At 58.7% G+C, this 5,837-nt stretch overlaps 1 long non-coding RNA gene across 1 annotated transcript; it reads right to left on the bottom strand.

The window, feature by feature from the left end:
* Positions 1-3,728: 3,728 nt before the first annotated feature.
* LOC135311258 (uncharacterized) lies at positions 3,729-4,052 on the bottom strand. The gene is made up of 3 exons (XR_010371021.1): positions 3,983-4,052; positions 3,839-3,894; positions 3,729-3,753 (listed from the first exon to the last, which is right to left on the bottom strand). It is a non-coding gene; the product is annotated as an uncharacterized LOC135311258 (long non-coding RNA).
* Positions 4,053-5,837: the final 1,785 nt, after the last annotated feature.

The following is a 5,837-nucleotide window of genomic DNA, read 5'->3' as shown; positions in this document are numbered from 1 at the left end:
TCCTCCCTCGGCATCTGCAAAAATATCAAACAAGTCCCCTCAATGAACAGCAATAGCTTAGCCATTCCACAGGCCTTGTTCCCAGGTAGCAAGCCCATCGAGAGCCCAGCTAGGCCTGCTCTGCCATCTAAGCACCGTAGACCAAGCATTACGCCCGACCCACATCCAAGCCGGAATGCCCCTGAGATGCTCTCTGCTCCGCTGAAGCAGGAGCTCCCTCTCCCAGACAGCTACCGTCATCCCCTGGGAGGCCACAAAACACCATGGGAATTCTTCTTCTCACCCACTGACAACGGCCGCTCGATCTAAGAGGGCCACACATCTTTTCCCCCAAAGAAGCAAGGCACTTTGACACATGAGCGATGAGAGGCTGTGGCTTCTGTGCCGCCTCGCCCTGACTCTACACCCCCAGGCAGGGCAGCTCCAAGCCAAGACACCACAACCACAGGCGAACTCTACACAGAACGCCAACAACAACACGTCTTAAAAAACAAGCCAAGTTGGTCGGCGAGAGCGACGACGCACAGACAGAAAACCTCCATCCGGGAAGAGCACGCGCAGAACCCTAGCGTGCTCCTAGCACCACGCCAGAAAACGACGAGACCTTCGTGGGCGGGGACAAGCGCTTCCTCTCAAAACTGACAAGATGGATGCACAAGCAGCCCGCCTTCAAGACCTCAGCCCCTGAAGATGCAAGGAAGAAGCGCCACTCCCTAAAAGCGACAGCTAGCGAGCAGAGCCGCTCACGCGGCCGGGAACGGCGCGGCACAAGACCACCGGCCAGAACCACCCGAGACGCCAAAACGATCCACGCTGGAAGCTTGCGACGCCAAAAGAGAAGCGCCCGATGGGCGCCGAGCCCACAACTAGGGCCTCGCCGGGCCCTACTAACGCTGCCGAGGCACCTGCCTCGATCCTACGGAAGAACGAACAACCGAGACCCGAGGAAGGGCAAACACACCCAACACCAAACACACAGACGCACTACACAACAACATGCACAGCCTGGAACCGCCCTGCCCAGGGCACACGTTCCTGTCATATTTCAGAGGAACCCGCTCCATTCCCCTGCTCAAAGGGGACCGCTTCCTAGACAACCCTCTCCCCTACGCTCTCTTTAAAACTCCTTCCTGCCACAGCCAACCGTGCCCCCCTCGCTCCCCCAACCCCTTCCCCAGCACCGTTGCCTCAACTTAGCTTTCAAGGGGCCGAGAGTCTCCCTCTTCCCTTCCTTCTGAAGGACAAGCACACGTCACTCCTCCAGTCACCAGCTGCCTCTTCGTCATCTGAAAAACAAAAACAATCACAAGCCCCACACAACAGCCCTGTCAGTCAGCATCCCGTCGCTCTACAAAGACCTAGGCCGCTGCATCCGTCTACCTCAGATGCGCCCAGCTGCTCTGCTCACTTGCTCTGTGGCCGTGCCCAACTCACACTGTTGTCCTCCCTTGTGGCCCCTAGGGATACCAGGAGACCATGTTACCACTGCCCTTCCAAAGGAAGTTCTCCCCAGCCCCACGCCCCTCCTCCCTGCAACCCAGCTCACCTCAAACGCGCATCCAGTCCCAAGGGCAGCCGCACACCATCTAAAAAACCAAACAGAAATGCTTCAACCCGCTTGCCGCACAACACCTTGGTACGGAACCACCGCCTTGACCACAATCGCCTCACCTTCTCGGACCCCTCGTCGCCATGCGTCGTCTCCCCTCTGAAGGCTGATTGCGGCACCTGCAAAAATCCAAGCAGAAAGGCACCTGCTGAGAGGCTGCAGAACTGACAAGCTACCCACACCAATCCCCGTTTAAGACTCGCACCTTTTCCTCACCAGCTCACCTACCTGGACGCCATCAGATCCAACTGCCATGTTCAAGCTCGACCACCACCTGCAAGACCCAAACAGGGGTTATTCATGACTCTAACTGCAAAGCCCCAAAGAGACACATCGCTACTTCAGCGCACCTAACATTGCTCACCCCGTGCAGTTCCCCTCCGGTGCCCGGATCCCGCTTGGCCCACCACATGCACCCTCAAATATTAATGCCATATTGCACTCACAGAGCCATCAATCACCACTTCCTTCTACATACACCACGCACCAACTCACCTGCTTACAGCGCTATCCTCGGCCCTCCTCCGTCGCCCTGCACGACTCCTCCCTCGGCATCTGCAAAAATACCAAACAAGTCCCCTCAATGAACAGCAATAGCTTAGCCATTCCACAGGCCTTGTTCCCAGGTAGCAAGCCCATCGAGAGCCCAGCTAGGCCTGCTCTGCCATCTAAACACCGTACACCAAGCATTACGCCCGACCCACATCCAAGCCGGAATGCCCCTGAGATGCTCTCTGCTCCGCTGAAGCAGGAGCTCCCTCTCCCAGACAGCTACCATCATCCCCTGGGAGGCCACAAAACACCATGGGAATTCTTCTTCTCACCCACTGACAACGGCCGCTCGATCTAAAAGGGCCACACATCTTTTCCCCCAAAGAAGCAAGGCACTTTGACACATGAGCGATGAGAGGCTGTGGCTTCTGTGCCGCCTCGCCCTGACTCTACACCCCCAGGCAGGGCAGCTCCAAGCCAAGACACCACAACCACAGGCGAACCCTACACAGAACGCCAACAACAACACGCCTCAAAAAACAAGCCAAGTTGGTCGGCGAGAGCGACGACGCACAGACAGAAAACCTCCATCCGGGAAGAGCACGCGCAGAACCCTAGCGTGCTCCTAGCACCACGCCAGAAAACGACGAGACCTTCGTGGGCGGGGACAAGCGCTTCCTCTCAAAACTGACAAGATGGATGCACAAGCAGCCCGCCATCAAGACCTCAGCCCCTGAAGATGCAAGGAAGAAGCGCCACTCCCTAAAAGCGACAGCTAGCGAGCAGAGCCGCTCACGCGGCCGGGAACGGCGCGGCACAAGACCACCGGCCAGAACCACCCGAGACGCCAAAACGATCCACGCTGGAAGCTTGCGACGCCAAAAGAGAAGCGCCCGATGGGCGCCGTGCCCACAACTAGGGCCTCGCCGGGCCCTACTAACGCTGCCGAGGCACCTGCCTCGATCCTACGGAAGAACGAACAACCGAGACCCGAGGAAGGTCAAACACACCCAACACCAAACACACAGACGCACTACACAACAACATGCACAGCCTGGAACCGCCCTGCCCAGGGCACACGTTCCTGTCATATTTCAGAGGAACCCGCTCCATTCCCCTGCTCAAAGGGGACCGCTTCCTAGACAACCCTCTCCCCTACGCTCTCTTTAAAACCCCTTCCTGCCACAGCCAACCGTGCCCCCCTCGCTCCCCCAACCCCTTCCCCAGCACCGTTGCCTCAACTTAGCTTTCAAGGGGCCGAGAGTCTCCCTCTTCCCTTCCTTCTGAAGGACAAGCACACATCACTCCTCCAGTCACCAGCTGCCTCTTCGTCATCTGAAAAACAAAAACTATCACAAGCCCCACACAACAGCCCTGTCAGTCAGCATCCCATCGCTCTACAAAGACCTAGGCCGCTGCATCCGCCTACCTCAGATGCGCCCAGCTGCTCCGCTCACCCGGCTGCTCCGTGCCCATTCCGGACGAGGATGAACGCCACCCCCTGCAGCCCCTAGAGATACCACAGGATACACAAAGTTACCATCGCTCTGCCAAAAAAGGAAGAACGAACCACACCAGCCCCACGCCCCTCCCCTCTGCGACCCAGCTCACCTCAAACGCGCATGCAGGCCCAAAGGCAGCCGGCGCACAACCTGCAACGCCAAAGACAAACGCTTCAATTGGGTGGCCGTACGACACCTTGCTCTGAGACAACAGCCTGGCCTTCAAGCCCCTCACCTCTCGGACCTCTCGTCGCCATGCGGCGTCTCCCCTCCGAAGCCTGCGTGCGGCACCTGCAGGAACCCAAGCAAAAAAAGGACCCGCTCAGGTGCTGCGGGAGTCTCAGGATACCCGCACCAACCCCCCATCTCAGACACGCACCTTTTCCTCGACAGCTCACCTGCCTGGCCTCCATCAGATACGGTCGCCACCTTGAGGCTCGCCCACCACCTGCAAGAGCCAAACGCATGTTGTTCACAACCACCTGCAACGCGACCCCTCAGGACGAATCGCTACGCTTCAGCCCACCCGTCACCGCTCGCCCTGTGCGATTCCCCTCCTGTGCCCGGATCCCGCTCGGCTCCTCGCACGCGCCCAAAGAAAAACACCATAATGGGCTCATAGAGCCAACAGCCGCATCTTCCCTCTAGATACATCGCACACCAACTCACCTGCTGACAGCGCCGTCCTCCATCACCCTGCACGACTCCTCCCTCGGCACCTGCCAAACCGATGTCAAACAAGTCACCTGCATGCACGGCGACAGCTGAAACACGACACAGGTCTCAATCGCATGCAGGAACACCCCTGGACAGCCCAACTAGGGCGGCTCTTAAACATGAGCACAATACATCAAACATTAAGCCCAGCACACAGACAAGCCAGAACACCCTTGACATGCTACCTGCTCGGCTAAGACTCTAGCTCCCTCCCACAGACACCTACGGTTGTTCCCTGGGGGCCCACAAAACCCAACAGGAATTACTTCCCTCACCCACCGACAACAGCCAGTTGATCCGAGACGGCTGCAAAACTCCTTCCCCTCCTCCCCCACCCCCGCAAAGCCTGGGCGCATCCCTAGATGCCAGCACCACCCACCTCGCCCTGACTCTACATCCCCGGGCGGGGCGGCTCCAAGACAAACGCAGAACAACGCTACGCAGAACGCTACAAGCAACGGACCCCGAAGGATGAGAGGCAGCTCTCGGAGAGAACGGCGACACCCAGACGGAAACCCCCGTCCGGCAAGACCGCCTGCGGGACCCCGACGGTGACGTCGGCAGGCCCTACGGCAACACCAGAGAACGCCAACAGCTTCGCGGACCGTGACAAGAGCTTCCTCTCACAACCGAGACGACAGACGCGCACGCAGCCCAGCTTCAAGACCTAACCGCCTAAGGACGCGAGGAAGAAATGCCAGTCCTCAAAAAACTCACAGCGACAGAGCGGCGCCGCTCACGCGGCCGGGAACGACGCCGCCCAAGACGACCGTCCGAGACGCCAAAACGATCCACGCCTGAAGCTTGCGACGCCAAAAGAGAAGCGCCCGATGGGCGCCGAGCCCACGACTAGGGCCTCGCCGGGCCCTAGTAACGCTGCCGAGGCACCTGTCTGGCTCCTAAAGAACAAAGAGAACAACCGAGACCCGAGGAAGGTCGGAGACACCCAACACAAAACACACACGCTGCACAGTAACACACACAGCCTGGAGCCGCCCTGCCCGGCACACGCTCCCGTCACATTGAAGAGGAACCTGCTCCTTTTCCCTGCTCCCAAAGGGGACCGCTTCCCGGACAGCCCGCTCCGCTGCGCCATCTTTAAAACCCCTCCCTCCCGCAACCCCTTCCCCAGCACCGTTGCCTCAACTTAGCTTTCAAGGGGCCGAGAGTCTCGGTCTGCCCATCCTTCAGATACGGCTCGCCCACCACCTGCAAGAGCCAAACGCATGTTGCTCACAACCACCTGCAACGCGACCCCTCGGGACGAATCGCTACGCTTCAGCCCACCCATCACCGCTTACCGTAGCCTTCGCTGAGGTCTCATCACCACACTGTGTCTCTCCCGCAAAGCCTACATGGAGCATGTGCAAGAACTTAAGGAAGAAGATACATGCTACGATATTACCCACAACAGCAACCTACCCACGCCGAATCCCGTTCTCACACATCTTTTCTTTGACAGCTTGCCTGCCCAGCCTCTGTCAGTTCCAGCTGCCACTTTGAGGCTCACCCATCAC

The sequence above is a fragment of the Phalacrocorax carbo genome, unplaced genomic scaffold, assembly GCF_963921805.1.
Source record: "Phalacrocorax carbo unplaced genomic scaffold, bPhaCar2.1 SCAFFOLD_53, whole genome shotgun sequence".
In the NCBI taxonomy this organism is placed as follows: domain Eukaryota; kingdom Metazoa; phylum Chordata; class Aves; order Suliformes; family Phalacrocoracidae; genus Phalacrocorax; species Phalacrocorax carbo.
Note: the sequence above shows the minus strand (reverse complement) of the source record. Positions and strands in the feature narration are given on the sequence as shown.